We start from the raw sequence: 17612 nt of genomic DNA, 5'->3' as shown, positions 1-17612 counted from the left end.
ATAAATCAAGATTTTTATAGAAAATCCACAGCCTTTATCCTTGTACTCTCATATTTGGCAATTTGATGACTGATAGATATAGGATTATTGCATGCAGTGCTAGCATTGATTTCCTTAAAACATGTTTATAAATGTAGTTATTGGTTAAGACAAGTATAAATATGGCCAAAATCAAGTACACCTTTTAGGGTGCGCTCGACTTTAGTGACTCAGCACGAGGTGTTTTGGAATTTACAGGTTACTTAGAACTTTTTGTAAAAAATAAACACTAGCACATCATAGAAAATCAAGTGAGTAATTTATGTTTCAAATATTATAACAAAAATCTCTGTATTAAAGGCTGTGGATTTTCTATAAAAATCTTGATTTATTTGCCACAAAGTCCTCTTTTTCTATCAAATGCAATGAAACAGTAAAAAATAATGCTTTGCATCAAGTTTCCTCTTGGAACATGTACTAAATGGCCTATCTCTATTATTTATTATATCTTTAGTTTTGATACAATTGAGGTTTGAAAAATTCGTACAAAAATGGCTACAGAAGGGTACATAAACCTTAAATATACTTCTGTTACGATCTTGATGTACACCTGGTACTGTCATTTGACTTTTAGTAACAAACTGTCGACCAATCAAACAAGAAAAAAACGTACCTTACATTCTGTCGAATGTGCCTGTCCCAAGTTGGGAACATGTAAGTCAGTGGTTGTCGTGTGTTGCTGTAGATCATTTTTAGTTTTCATTTATTGTTTTGTACATGAATCAGGCCGTTATTTCGGTGTATTTTATAGCTTACTGTGCGGTACGGGTTTTGCTCCTTCTTAAAACCGTGCATTGATTATTATAGTAGTTAACGTCTATGTAATATGGTCTCTGGTGGAGAGTTGTGTTATGGGCAGTCATATCTCGTTTCCTTATCTTAAAAAAGAGCAATACAAATTGATGTTGAACGCAAAGGGATGATACAATTATTGCAGCGGCTACATGCATATTTCAAAAGAATTGTGCACATCCTGCTTGAAGCATGAAATTTGGCACAAAGCTTCCTCTAGTATTACTCTTTGATTTCAGATAGGCAGGAAATACTTCCAGTAAAATACAATATGGCGGACATTATACTTAAATCAGTCTAATATCGAAGGCTGGTATGTAAATAAATTTAATCTTGGGCAATGATGGGAAAGTACATTTATCAATTCGTTGATAACTTACCAGCGGACTTTGAGAACTTATAAATTATAGACAAGCAGCGTTCAGCCGTATTTTATCACAATAAGGAATTCATATTCCATCTAACTTGATATCACAAGTGACTATAGAAAAAAAAATGCATATAAAACGAGGCGGAAAATATCAACGGGATATTCAAAACGCATAAGTCGAAGAGAGATTCAGTCTGAAAATATTATGGCAAAAAAAAAGAGGCATATACATATGTACAAGTATATGTGCGTTGTCGGGAATTTTCTGTTTCTTCTCAGTTTAGAAACATGACGAAAAACGAGCCAGGTCGAGGTAATTTCTTGTCACATAACATCTTGCCCAACCTGGAAGCGGCTCAACAGGAGACTTTTTGTGTAAAAGAATAAAACAAAAATGTATTTTTGTAATAATTATATGTATTCTTAATAATTGGATGATTGCAGGATAAAAATGTCAAGACAGGTACCCGGTATAATAGCGATTATCTTACAATTGTATCTGAACATATTCTTTTGTTTTGGAAGAGTTCAAGGGTGTATGATGCGGAAATTCTGACGAAGGAACAATAGGACGGATAAACATTAATAGTAAATAAAAACGAAAGGCCATGACTGAGGTTAAAAATGGGGTCAATTGTAAGAGTAATGTAACGTTAGAGCTTTTGTTTGCTAAACTACCATTCGCTTTACAAAAGCCATTTGTGTTCAAAACAAACATTGACTTGATCAAATAGTTGATTGTCACAATTATGAAGGCAAAACAAGACAATTTGAAACTGTATACACACTTAACATCTAACGATGTGATGGAGGGGCTCGAGAGTATTTCTTTCATGAAAATAAATAAAAATATGTGAATAAATTATATGTTGTCAATACTTCAAGTGTCACTACCCTTAAACACACAGGTGTCATACTTTATAAATGAAAGAAAAATAATCATCTCTAACTACTTAAATATACTCTAAAATTGCTGTGATTCAGTCGTTTAAAAACCAATCCATCTACAACTCAAGCATGCCCCATTAAGTTAATAAAACCCACAATGCAACTATTTAGTGGGCATAAACTAGTTTGTATGCAACGCAATCGTGCACAAATTTAAGGGAAGAAATTTTATAACAACATATCAGAATCGTAATTATAGCTGACGCGGAAAATTAGGACTTAAAAGGACTTGTCAGAAAAGCAACGAAGTTTAATGGATAAAAACGCTATATCAATTACATGTTAAAATTTTCTTTGCAGTACACATGACATTAAAATATATATCTAAAACACGATTTTTGGATTAGCACAAGTGCATTACTAAATTAAGGTAAGCATATAAGAATATTAAAGATTTGAAAAAAGGATTAAATTAAAAAACACAAAAAAAAAATCTATGATATGTTAAATCTGGAATTATAACCTCAGTTGGGTTTATGAAGATAGTGGGTTTTTAACTGTAGGGAAACATGGGAGATACGTTGTCATATGTTCCCCTCATCCCTTTTACCTTAACATAGTTCTTTAAAAAAAAAATCATAGTATATACCTTTCTATACAATAACCGAGACATAGATTTGAGATAAATGCGTATCGAAATAATTAATTAATTATTAAAATGATAGTTCTGCTAATTAATTTGACAGATCTATTGTCCAGTATATTGTTTACTATATTGTTTACCTTAAGAACACTCCAATTTTTTAAAATTAATTAACACACAGACAACTTTTAAATCTGCTCGGGGCACGATCTAATTTAAAAGTAAGTATTAATGGAAAAGGTAACAAAAAAAAAAACAGGCTCGTAAGCCTCGGTTATTGAATGAATGAATGAATTCTTTATTTGCAAAGCAGTAGTTACATGCTATAGCAACACAAACATATTTACATTGTGACACACAATAAACAACAGAGAACAATATAATAAGATATTACAATAGAAAAATTATCAACTTAGTAGATGTGATCTAATCTGCCAGGCAGATTTCAAATAATTACATAATTTTCCAACTAAAGATCTAGATTTTGTTCGATACAGATACATAAGTGTTGTCACATTTGGCCACGAACAGTAATAATTTGGTAAAAACTGCAGTCGTACATGTCTATACACAGGACACACTAACGTAAAATGGTACTCATCTTCAACACTTTTCATATTACAGCAAGTACATAATCTGTTTTCTCTTAGTATATTTGTATAACGCCCCACCTCAACATTTAACTTCATAGTACCACTACGTAGCTTTGTGAAAAAATGTGAATTATAGTTATAATCTACGTAATCTTCAAAACAAAAATCTAATTTTAAAATTCTGTACATAGTAAGTTTCTCACAATCCTGTATAGATGCAGACCAGCTTTGAATATATTGATCTTTTAACTTAGTTTTTATTACATCTAATGATATATTTATACCAGACTGCTGGTACCATACAAAGTTTAAACCAATAGTAAACAATAGGTCACGAACATTAGAAACCCAATTAGTTTTACCAGTATTTGCATCTCTGAGTAACAATATATAAATATCATACACAATAAGTGGTTTATGAGTTACAATTTTTAATCAGTATTTTAAAACTTTTTGTTTTCTAATTACATTCATTGGCAAACGCCCTAGTTCGCCATATAAAAATACATTTGGCGTACTTTTACCCAGTTTCAAAATAGATCGACAAAAACGGTTATGGATAATTTCAACATCATTTCCACGATGGAAACCCCAAATTTCCGAAGCATAATTTATCACAGACGCAACCATACTATCGAACAAATCACATTTCTTTTTCTTCGTCAAGTATAAACCATTTGTAGAATTATTCAGAGCTGCCAAAGATCGTGAACCTTGTAAGGCTAATCGCTTCTGTGTTTTTTAAAATTTTCCATTACAGTGTATCAGCATTCCAAGATATATATACGAATCGACAATTTCTAGTATAGAAATATACTATGAATGCCCCAAGCTCTTATTTTCATAGCATATAACTTTCTATACAATATCCAATTTAGCACATATTTACAACTTGAGTAATCCTGTAATTAGTCTATTGATATGTTTTGGCTGACTGGATGTAGCTCATTTACGTAGTTTTGTAAATCTACTCACTATAATATCATTGTAAAAATGGGATTTCAAAAGGCCCTTGACTTTCGAATGTAAAGAAGGTAGTTGCTGGTGTAAGTATGTTTATTGATATGAACGAAGCGTTGTTTTACTATACATGTACTTATTTACATGGTAAGATGACAAAATGAATTGACCAAGAGCAGACAATTCTTAAATTGCAGTGAAAGCTTTACATTCTTGAAAACATTCTTTTTAATTTCACATAAAACCTCAAACTATCTTAAAAATGCTTTTGAATGAGTACAAACAGTTTGATCCCCCTCCCACATCTTTGGTTGAAACACCTTTTAAAAATGGCTGGATCTGCCCCTGGTATGTAACCATAGGTAGTCTAGTGGTTAGTTTATATGCATGAAATATTTGTCACTGGACATTAGTCAACCAATTATCGACCAATATATGACTTAATATATCAAATTGCTTTATTAATAATTTCCCTTCAAAAGATTCATGGTTGACTCTTTTTGTGTACAAAGTAATTGCATGGAAGATAAAGGATTACAGATTTTAGATTGAGTTGTACTTTAATCAAGGTATAAAGGTTTAAGCACCATTATTATTACTCTGTATTTAAATGAAAGAAACTTTTTTAATTGTCAAAACAAAATTTAGATCAAAAGATTGATTAGTAGGATGTTAAAAATCTGTTTGAAAACTAATTACAAACTGTTTACTTAAATTTGGAACACATCATTTATTTCAAAATAATTACAATACAATGAAATAATACCCTTGTGGTCATTCATGCGTAGTTACTTAGTACACGAAAAAAGTATGTACTATGAAAATTAGAAGGCAAATTCAAGCAATTTGATTGGACGAGAAGTTGTAAGTATGTGCTAAACATAATTAGCGTACATGTATTGTGAGCAGCTGGAAGCTGATTAAATTTTACGATTTACTTCATTCTTTTACTTTGATTTAATATCGCGTAGATAATGAAAATATGTCACTTCTATCTTCTAATGCCAAGTCAGGAGCCTCTGGCCTTTGTTAGTCTTGTATGATTTTAAATTTTAGTTTCTTGTGTATAATTCGGAGTTTAGTATGACGTCCATTATCACTGTACTATTATGCATATTTTAGGGGCCAGCTGAAGGACACCTACGGGTGCGGGAATTCTCGCTACATTGAAGACCCATTGGTTGCCTTCGACTGTTGTTTGCTCTATGGTCGGGTGGTTGTCGCTTTGACATATTCACCATTTCCTTTCTCAATTTTATTTGTTATACTTTAAACGAAATGCGGACTCAAAAATACTTAAACGCAAATTATGTGAATGGAATCAATGTATAATACGGTGTGGTACTAGTAACAAGCTTATGAACTCAAATTGAAACACTCCACAGCATTATTTTACCGTGACACCAGAGAACATGAAACAATTACCAGCTATATACATTGTTAATCCGATGATATTAAGACGATTTTCATCTTCACATTCTGAAGTTATTACAGATGCCATCGTAGATATGATAGTATTGGATTATCAAAACTTAATTTTTATCAGACTGCTAAAAGCCAAGCCTTATAATGTCAAACCATAAATTTCAATTCATTAATTTATAGTTATCCGATAAGGACGCGGTGTGTCAGTGTAAGATCATCCCGATGGCCGGAGGCTAGAGGGTGATCTTACACTGACACACCAAGTCCGAATGGGATAACTATTTTACATCCCAGCTGTTTTAAATTAGATGAAAAACCATTTACAATTCATAAAATCTAGTTTAGAACGCCACACAACCATTATTATATACTTTATATAACTATATGATGTATACCCTTTATGACCCCTAACACGATGAGTAGATATCAAACAATGTCAACTCGCCACACTGGCCAATTGGCCCACACTATATAGCCACTTTATGAAAAAAACGCCCCACTTTTGTAACCGACAAATTTAAAAAAGTGTAAAATCAAATTGAAATCAGTCTGACAACTCATTTATTTAACAAAAAGGGTTTAAACCCCACTGAGTAAAGGTCTGAAAATTCTGAAAAATGGCGACCAAATAATTTTCATACGTAGAGGATGTTCGACACTTATTTTGTCCATGCACATCATTCAATTTAATTTGAATTCACTGTTTATATTGCAATTAAATATGACACGTTATTGTCACTATGCTAATAGCCTTGGACATAGCTAGATTAAGGAGATATTGATTAAGTCATAACATCAACGTGATCAAAGAAAACAAATATGGCACCTAATCACAATGTAAGTTTTGGCAATACCTATGTAGATGCAAGTTTTAACAATACCTATGCAGGTTATAGTGTGGTACGATTATCAATGAAATTCATTGCGATATTTTTTTATATTTATAAAAGAAGACCTCGAATGGATATAAACCGAGGTGAAATAAATATATTTTTTCAATTTTCTTTAAATCATTCATCAGGTAACCAGTAATTTTACATAATCCTAATTGAACCAGTAACATGCAGAGTTATCGAAAATTTCGTATGTGAACTTGAACATTTTTGTAAATAGCAGTGAAATAAAAGCTTTGACATTTCTGGATTATCCAAGAACTTAAACTATTTTCAGAGAAAAAAAGAAATGTACAATTATTTTTTCCCAAAGCCATTCTACAACGATTTTCAAGTTTTCATACAACATTTTGGAAGCAAACTTTACAAACAACTGACATTGGCAATTTTGTAATATGTCTTATTTCACACATTTTGATTAGTCTAACTGTATGCTATTTTGTAATACCAAAGATTTCCTCCCGCCCAGACCATTGGTGTCAAAAGGTATTTTTAGCCAAAAAAGTCATATACGACATTTTAGAAGCCCAGCGACGATATGCATATACGGCTGGATTTTTTCTACGTGAATTTTGATAGACAGTCTTCTCCGTATAATTGATTATAAGTTTTATATTGGATTTGTCATTCCCGCCAAAATGTTACAGAACAAAGGACAACATGCATAACAAAGAAACTTAAACTGGGGTGATCCGGCTCAGATCACCGCTGTTAGAACAAAGGAGCTGGGATGTAATCTTCTTATAAAACCGAAGACCTTTAAAACATCAATTCAACGATCGGTTAACCGGTTAATCGGTCGAAAGATTGTCCGAGTAACCGGTTAATCAAAACTGTTCAATTTGACAACACTAAAAATAAGGTGTTTTTATATATAATATATATATATATATATATATATATATATATATATATATATATATATATATATATATATATATATATCTAAACCGTTCATTTTGTGCTTGAAAACATTGAATTTTGTTGATTTTTCATCAGAATTGATCGTGAAAGATCGGGCAACGCATTATTATGACTAGGCGTGACCAGACGAACGCCAGACGTGTGCGCCTTTTTACTTTAAAACCTTCATGTTTTTGGGTGGAGGAATAATTTCTTTAGAAAGTTATTGCAAACAATAGTCTGTTCAATTAACAATAAACGTGTAAGGGGATTTTGGGAGTGTGGTTAATCATTGAGTTAAAAATTTAATAAACTAATTTGATATTGATCTAATCGTGAGAAAATGGTTTGTCTCAAGAAAAAAACCAAATAACGCACAAACAGATTAATGTTTAGGTCGGTGCCTAGAAAGGAAGATCGGATTTCTTAAAAGTTTTCCGGTAAAAAAAAAATTTCGAATTTGTTACTCGCTTATCTATTTGATGCGAGGAACTCAAATATATAGTTGACAATCTTCAACTTTTTAAATTATTTTTTCTATACATCATGTATGTAAGACGACATAGCATGTATGTATACTTTTATAAATATATTGACTCATTTCAAAATACCTCTGGAAATATAAATATTTCTGCATACTATTATCTAAATGATGAAATTGAGATTTAAATTTGCATATTCAGACCCCGCCCGCCTAACACTTTTTTGACCATATTTGCTTTCACCGCAATAGTTTTATAGAATCGGAAATCCGTTTATAAAATCTACATCCTATTCGTTAATTGTTTTAGATGATATGATGTGCTGCCTACACAAAGAGGTGGGACCAATGATTTCTCCTGAAAATAATTTAAAACAGTGCAATTTTCTTTCGATTAATTCTTTTATTCACCAACTTTAATTCCAAATGTGTACTTTTATGTTCTAGCCATATTTTGGCGTCTTCTCAAAAATGTTCCCACACAAATAAATCACCAAAGATGAATGAAAACTGCCATTTTGAATTTTATTTGATCCTAAACAGATATACGTCTCAAACGGAGGACATCCTTTAACAAAACCAAAAACTCAAAAACTCAAATCGTGGGAGAAGTAAAGCTGTATAGTATCCTTCGGAAATAAGTTAATTCATTTTCGTTAAAGACGGATTTTGAAATCAGTAATATGTCTTAGCAATTTTCAAGTCTAAATTTGCAGTTGAAACAAATACAGGCCGGCAAATTGGTCATACCTCTTTCAATTTTTTACTTTCAACTGCCTATATTTAGCATCGATTGGTAATTATATAACCCGGAAAAAGTTAAATTTGATTATAAAGTGAATTTATCATATCAAAACGTTCTGATAGGACACCCCACCTTTATGATAGAAAGAAATGCGATGCGTTATATAATAATTTAGCCTTGTCATAAATTTTAACATATCAATTATAAAATGAATGGTTATCCTGGGTTTTGATGTGGTTTATTAAAATTCATCATATTAAGTAGTTGTCAATTAAAGTTTCATTTGAAATTGACATCTTGTAAAATGGTACATCTCACGTAAGGCGTCAAATAATTAGTTTTGTCAATTAGGTGCAATATATAAATGCACATGAAAGGAATGAAAAATATTTTCCTTTTATACCCGGACAGATATTTGGCAGGTATTTTATAATGCATTTTGTAGGACATTATGGGAGTTATTATATCACATAGTTAGTTGCATTGTGTATTATATAGACTACTAATCCACGTAAAGACCATAGGAAAAAAGTTGTTTATGACATATTTATGTGCCATAACTAAACGTAGATTCGACAAAATGGGTCGACTTGTGGGTTCTAGTAATTTAAACTTCAACTGTCAAATTATGGTATTGGCTTGCAACAGGCTAGCTATACAGACCCCTAAAAGGTGTGTTGCAAACGTTTAATTTCTTTGACGTAATTATATATATATATATATATATATATAAACGAGTCTAAATTGAAAACTACGTTCAAACCTATGATTGCGTTGGATAAAAATCGGAATTTTTATACGTGTGCATGTTTCGTTGTAGAAGGGTCTAAATACAGCACAAACAACATTTTCCAAAAGACCAAAAAAGTTAAAAAGTATATTTAAACAAAACGCATTTGACTAACAGGTCGAACAACTGATGTTCTTTAACGCTGCTGACTGCCATTGGCGATTGCCAAATAAAATTGATCACAAGATGTAACAAAATGGATCTTAATATATAATTAATACTAAACAGAAAAAAATTAACTTGTGGCCACGATGTTATGCCAAAAACATATACAGTGAAACCTGTTAAAACCGAACCTCTTCTGGACTTAAGATTTTGTTCGGTTTTGGCCGATGTTCGGTTTAATCAGGTTCACAACGCACTTTATTTGATATGACGGTGCTTACGAACAGGTTTGGTTTATACAGGTTTTCGGTTTATACAGGATTCGGTTTAATCAGGTTTCACTGTATATATATATAGAGAGAGTTGAACTCTCCTACACAAGTCATCAATTTCAACCTGTAAATTCCATTCATATTTCAAGCTCAGCCTATCGAATGACCATTGTTTATTAGAATGAGTATAACTGTCGGAGAGGAGGATCTGCAGATATCAGTTTTATATACCACTAAAGCCTTGCGGTGGCAAAACAATGATGAAATAACGGGAAATCATAGTTCTTTAATTTTTACTCTTCGAACTATTGTAGTTGTACAAATGTAAGAATTATTTGTGTATATGAACTCATCATAGATACCAGAATTGGATTTTGTATTTATGCCAGACGCGCGTTTCTTCTACAAAAGAGTCATCAGTGACGCTCGAATATAATTGGGCACTGAAATAGCCTCATAATAGCTTATAAATGTAACAGATTTTAGCGAGTGAAATTTATGTATTACTGAAAAATTATTACACCAGGGTTTCCGATATCACAAACTAGTCAAAACGTTTACTAAATTTAATCCTCGGTTCAAGGAAATAATTGGTAAATATAACTCAACATGCAGACATCTTATACGTTCAGGTATTTCACATCCAATCTTTTATGGTAATATTCTTTACAAAGCACAAAAATGTTATTATACACCTCAAAAGCTAACAAAACCTTCAAACAAACTTATTAAGAAGGGATATAGTTACGATACTGTTGTCAGGTCATTAAAGATTGCATATTTTGGCTTAAATATTGATTCACTTATAGGGTCTTTGCATCGGAATTAAACACATTTATTCTAAAACTAGTTGTTGGCATGACACGGGTTATGTTCTTCTCATAAATTTCATGATGGTATAATACTAAACCCATAACAGGAGGGGTTGTTCCTGATATTCATATGATGAAAACATAATCTTTCAATCAGTTTAATTGAGGTCTGGAGCTGGCATGTCAGTAACTGCTAGTAGTCTGTTTTTATTTATGTATTATTGTCATTTTGTTTATTTTCTTTTATTTCATATTCTGACATCGGACTCGGACTTCTCTTAACCTGAGTTTAACTGTGCGTATTGTTGTGCGTTTGTTTTTTCTACATTGGCTAGAGGTATAGGGGGAGGGTTGAGATATAATAAAACATGTTTAACCCCGCCGCAATTTTGCGCCTGTCCCAAGTCAGGAGCCTCTGGCCTCTGTTAGTCTGGTATGATTTTTAATTTTAGTTTCTTGTGTATAATTCGGAGTTTAGTATGACGTCCATTATCACTGAACTAGTATCATATTTGTTTAGGGGCCAGCTGAAGGACGCCTCCAGGTACGGGAGTTTCTTGCTACATTGAAGACCCATTGATGGCCTTCGGCAGTTGTCTGCTCTATGGTTGGGTTGCTATCGCTTTGACACATTCCCCATTTTCATTCTCAATTTTATTATAAACATAAGTCACCCAGTTCAATAAATGAAATAAATATTTTACACTCTATCGCTTTCTAATCTTAACAACCAATTATATATAGTTAAAGGTTGTTATTATCGTTTATGTTTTCCTCCGTGGGTTTTTTCTTTGTGTCTCATACAAAAAAAAGAACGAATACAAATTTTAACAAGAGTAATTTAACGCAATATTGTAAAACTTAATTGTATAATGGAAAGTAGATATCAAGTTAGAATTTATGGGTATGGACCTAACTAACACGTTGGTATCAAGTACTCTTAAAAATTTCTTATGACACTTTAATATGTCGTGAAATAAAACTACTGCAAATTAAAAATAAAATAGGTGTAATCAAAATATTTTTATAGAAATGAATTAATTAAATTCACCAGGAAGACTAGTAAAGATATGAAAATTGCAAACAATCATGGTAAAAATTCTGTAGCAGGAGAAGACATTGTTTTGTCATGGAAAATTGTTGCGTTGATCTTCTGATGGAGACCTTTTCAATTTTATTATTTGTTTTTACGATTTTGATATCTGTATTTATGCTATTAACGAGAATTTACGCACTTCTCTTTTTATGCCGTTTACAACCGAGAAATATTGTTTGGTGGAATTGTGAAATAGAAGTCAATACGTCCTTGTTCCATCCTTTGTCGTTGTCTGCCATCCTCAGCTTTAGCAATGTGCTATTACTGTAATAATTGAATTTCAAAACTACAGAGTGACTTTTTTCGACATACTGATTAACTCCCAGTAGCAAATAGTTTTGACATTGACATAATTAATAATATATTTGTGCTTGCATGTGTAGTCTCTTTTTTAAGTTCACAGCATAGACATTTCTTATTCATGGTCAACGTAAATACGAGCGAATAATATCTCTTTTAGTAACAAATTTTAGCACAAAATATACGGGAAATGGCAAAGTCAGCTAAATCTAGTCTTATTAATCATTTTACAATCTTACTAAAAAAGTTATTTCAAATAGAATACATAATAGTATAAAACAGGGTTTGGTCCCTCTACTTTCCCTTTATTCACATGCACGAAGCCATCTCTATAATAGCTGCTATACCCGTGATGGTAAAGCTTAGCGATGTATATACATTATAGTAATAATATTTAAATTGACAATATAAAATTTTCATAAAATGTCATTAGAGATTGTGGCAGTATACATTTTATTTTTTTCATCTGTAAATTGATTCCTCCGTAATGAAATCACTTAGAACACTTTTAAATCAAAAACAATTTGTTGTTAAAAACACTGTACTGTATATGATACAGAAATTTGATATCTTAGTATTGGATTGTTATAAGATTAAGAAATATGACATATGGTGATGCTTTTCAACTGATTTGTAGATGTACCGAACAACCGAAAAAATAGAGTTGGAAATAAAAAATGTCTATGCTGTGAACTAAAAAAGAGACTACACATGCAAGCACAAATTGAGGATGTTGATATGAGCAGTGTTTTGTTAATATTGATGAATTTTTGGGAATATCTGGCACAGTTTGATATATTAAAAGAACAAAGGCAAACTGATTACTGACGAAGAAAAACATGGCACATTGAATGAAGATTTACCGTGTTCAACTATATGCTCCCATTCAAATGCATTGATCGTCCAAAATAAAGCGGGCGGGGGACTCCTCTTAAATGTTTTATTAAAGTAATACTTTTACCTTTATTAATGTAAGCTTAACCAATCATTATTTTTGTCATGTTTTATATAAATAATTACTGCTAGTGTGTGTGATATTTATAATTATTAATTTTCAATATATATATATATATATATATACATATATATATATTTTAATCCCGTCTCTCATAATTCTTTTTAGAATGGCATTAATATTTTATATTATTGTATGTATTCGTGTATTATGTTATGTATTGTAATATTAATGGTGAGACGTAAATAAACTATTTGTATTGTATTGTATTGTATTGTTAAGGATGTATTCTTTTGACTTTTCAGTCTCGTTCAGTCTCGTTGAAATCTCGTTCTTGAATTATTTTCAAAACATGTGATACAAGTGGAAAATATCAATGAATTTTAAAAATATTATAATTAAACATACCTCTGTGAAAAAATTGTGTATTTACAATGAATGATTTTTGAGTAATCCAGTTTTCAAATTTTACGACCAATCAAGTCAGTATTTTTAGCCAAAATTATGAGAAAATGGGTGAGGGATACAAAAAATTATTTCACAAGAATCATGTACATCCCATATCATTTTGGTCTTTTCAAATTTCCTAGATATGTATTTTTTCAATGATTTATAACAAAAAAGTTGAAATAATATGCTTTCTATTCTTAAAACTGAGAAAAATCACAACAATACAAAATTGACAGCATGGTAAATTTTACACAAAAAAACGTCAAAATATGATAAAACTTTCTTATATTAACACCTACCTATAGTTTTTTTAAGTAAAATTTATTCAGATTGGTCCACTCCATCTTTATAGAAAGTATGAAAAAAAGTTTAATTGTGGATCTGTGATTTTTTTCACAATAATAGCCCAAAAATAGGTAAAAATCGATGAAAAATGGGAAAATCATCAAAATTGGGCATTTTCAGAGGGTCGTAGCAAAAAATGAAGTGCACCATCATATGATTTTTTCTTCGTCAATTATTTTGTTACAGTCTTATAAACCCAAAAATCAGGTTAAGAAAAAAAGTTTAATTCTAGAAATTTTTGGCTCCTCAGAGGTGTACATCCTTAAATAAACGTAATAAATTCTATCAGTTACACCCAATTTTGCAAAGGATATTGAAGGACCAGGAAAAAGAAAAAAAGAAAAAAAAAATATTTTGTTAATAATAATTACGAGTCTGAACTGAAATAAATAGGCAGTTCATTTACGGATATAAGCAACAAACTTGACAAAAGTCTTATGATGGCTTGTTTGGGTTTCTTTGCTGATATTTTATTTAAAAATTAAAATGAAAATTAATTGTACTTCTATCTATTCTGAAGAAGGGGAACAGGGGAAAGATAAGTCTAAGTAAATCTCCGACTTGAATCATTCACATATAAAGCTTGCACTTTTCTGCCTGCGTCACGATGTTCCTTCTACATGAATTTAGTATACGATATTTTTATCTTATTGATGTATGTATTCAACAAAAGTTCCTTTGAAAAATGGCAATTAGTATTGCATTAATTTTAAATAAATCTCCCTTTTTTGTACTTTACCTCCAAATAAATAATGAAAATAGCCAAGTTTGACAAAAGTTAATGGGTTTCCCTTTCATACGAAAACTGAATATAAATGTTTCCTATTATATATCAATTTCAAACTCATATTGATATGTTCAAACAGTTTATGTAAGTTTGTATTGTTAATGTAAGCACATGAGGGTCTAGATGGGTTCCTTTATTTCTTTATTCTTTTATTTTCAGATCATTTTCTTCATCCTTTATTGATTTTGCCTATTATTGTCTAGTCCTTATTATTTATGCCTATTTTGTTTCTATTCTTATTTTTTTCCTACTTTATTCCGCACATTTTGCGAAATATTATATCCCCCCGGTATTCTTTCAATATATATATATACTAGTATCATCCTAAATCTATAATTAATTGAGAGTTGTCTCCCATGAGAAAAGATGTGCAATATTATTCGGACAATTTTCTAGTGATTTAAAAGCTTTCTGCCAAGAATTTTGTCAATATATTTCTTAAATAAAGAAATATTGTGTACAAACAAAATATTTTTACATACCACGATTAGAAACAAAATACAGCTTTTTTTGTATTGACCGTCAAAAACAATACTTCAAAGTGTTTAACAATGAGTAGCAGTGATCTGTTTTAAACCACCCGTAATATTGCAGTGTGACAAAAAACAAAAAAAATAAACTGACTTGGTATATACACTACCTTAAAACCCTGGTATCTGTACAATGCAGTCTGAATACTTCTAATCAAAATAACTTTGATATGGATGTAATATTAAATAACTTACAAGACATTATGAGACAATTTTTCAATTCCCAAAGCGACCAAATGATAAACACTATTAATCGTACTCTTTCTACCGAAATGACATACAAAGACATTGATCCAACGAACTTTAAACTGACAAAACATTAAAGATCTATGTATAAATGCATAATGGCCTGCCCAAAGACTCTTTTGGTACCCGATTACTTCCATTCTTCGATAATGACGCAATAGCTCTAGAACGACAGAAAACTTCTCTAAAACTATTTTGTTGTTTCGTTGCTCACTTCCTGGCTGCGCGCCTCACAGCATGCGATGTTTTTACGAGAAAATGTGGATAGAATACTGCACGAATGCAATTTTTCCCATTTTTTCTATAAATTCTTTTTACTCCTTGACTTTCCAAAAAATATGTGCAAATTTGAAATAATTTTCAATAACTTTTGAGATAACTAAGTCCTTCGGATACTTTATACATATGGCATTGGTAATTAAGCAAGACATCGGAATCCACAGATCAATAATGTCATACACCCAAACAAACAAAACAAAAAAGTTAATGTTTTCACCTACCACAATCGACTGTTTTACGACAATTTGTCTATAATTATAAGATTTACAAATATCTCGAATATCAGATGCATACAATAATAAATAATGCACCTATATTAAACTGGCTTTTAAAACCCACAGAATATTTTTTTCATATGGGCAGACATTATAAGTAATAAAAAAATATAAGTGCATACAAAATTGGATTTTTTATGTGTAATTACCTTCTCTAACAAAATGTTCGATTTTTGTGTATGTGTGTGTGGTGGTCTCTAACAAAAGATTCCATTGTTGTTTATTTTTTATTTATTGTTTTTTGATTTGTTGGGTTTTTTTTAGGGGGGGGGGGGTAATTTCAAATGGGATTTCTGCCTGAGGAATATCGAATGAAACTAATAGCTTCGCACGGTGAAGGGAAGCAATTATAAAATAAACAAATAAACAAATGTGCAATATGTAAATTGAAACATGTATAAGAAGGAACAATTAAAACAGCAGTCAAATTATTTTATTGTAAAGATTTCAAGATTCAAAAATCTTTATTTAACCTCAAACATAATAAGTGTGCAAGAGGATTGTATGCATATTAAATATTTTTTTATTGTTTGTTTCTTTGTTTCTTTGCGTTTTTGATTAGGTTAGTTTATTTTTGTTTGTTTGTTTGGTGTTTTGTTTGATTTTTGCTGGGCATAGTTTGTTATCAAAACTCTTATTTCAATTTTCAGGTGTAATAAAGAATCTGACACAAAAGGTTCGCAGTTTTAGGTCATATTTGATACTTTTTTATTCAATTTTTTGCTTTATTTAAAACATTTTGTTTTTATCAGCTTTAATCATTTCCAGAAATATTTACATTGATGTTTTTTCGGAACATGACAGAAAGCATTTACGAACAAACTTCCTTTTCTAAATTATTTGAGTACTTACCTGACTAAGCTTAATAACTATAAAGACGAATAGATCATTTCACCATGATTGCTACTTATAATTTCATGGCCCTATTAAGTAGAAGTAGTCAGGATAACAGTTATTCGCTTTTTTGATAAAAGAAATTTCATTTGTTTTTTAATTTGGAAGTTAACGATCAATCATTTACTTGGCTATCATGTAAAGACACATTTTCCTGTCAATCCTTATGTTTTTCCAAATGTCTAGACTTAAATAAATAAGAAAAAATAATATTTACAATGCATAATATATCTTTATTTATCCATAATAGTGAGAGAAAAAGAACGTCATAAACATATTTGTCTTTTAGTTGATTGCAACCGTCATTAAAGAGCATGTAACTATATGATTTTTTTGGATTTTTTTTTTTCATAAAAAAAGAAGAATGTAATTATATGAATTTCAACCGCAAACAATATCAACATATGTAATTTGTTCACTGTCTTCTTTATTACATCAAACGGAAAGCTGAAAACAGGGAGTAATGTAATATGCTCTTGAATTTAAAGTAGTTACTTAAATGATTAAACAAATTTTTATAAGAATGAAAGGAATGGTGATGTTTCTTAAAAAAAAACCGAATGCTTGGTATTGTGTTTTAACACAACACCTCTAACCAATTAAAATTATAGACTGTTTGAGCATCGAATTACAAATTAAAACATGAAATTGTATATACATGTACAATTGTGTTACATCGTATATATTATAACTTAATTATATAACAATTTGACAAGAAAGGATTTCTTATAAAACAGTAATTTA

At 30.7% G+C, this 17612-nt stretch overlaps 1 protein-coding gene across 1 annotated transcript in view; it reads left to right on the top strand.

Moving 5' to 3' along the window:
- Positions 1-2253: 2253 nt before the first annotated feature.
- LOC139512051 (uncharacterized) overlaps positions 2254-17612 on the top strand; it is a 31105-nt gene continuing 15746 nt past the window's right edge. Inside the window, exon 1 of the mRNA XM_071299367.1 lies at positions 2254-2519. The gene's annotated coding sequence lies outside the window, so the exon portion shown is untranslated. The remainder of the gene's footprint in view (positions 2520-17612) is intronic.

This window comes from Mytilus edulis, chromosome 2 (genome assembly GCF_963676685.1).
Source record: "Mytilus edulis chromosome 2, xbMytEdul2.2, whole genome shotgun sequence".
NCBI classification, from domain to species: Eukaryota; Metazoa; Mollusca; class Bivalvia; order Mytilida; family Mytilidae; genus Mytilus; species Mytilus edulis.
Note: the sequence above shows the minus strand (reverse complement) of the source record. Positions and strands in the feature narration are given on the sequence as shown.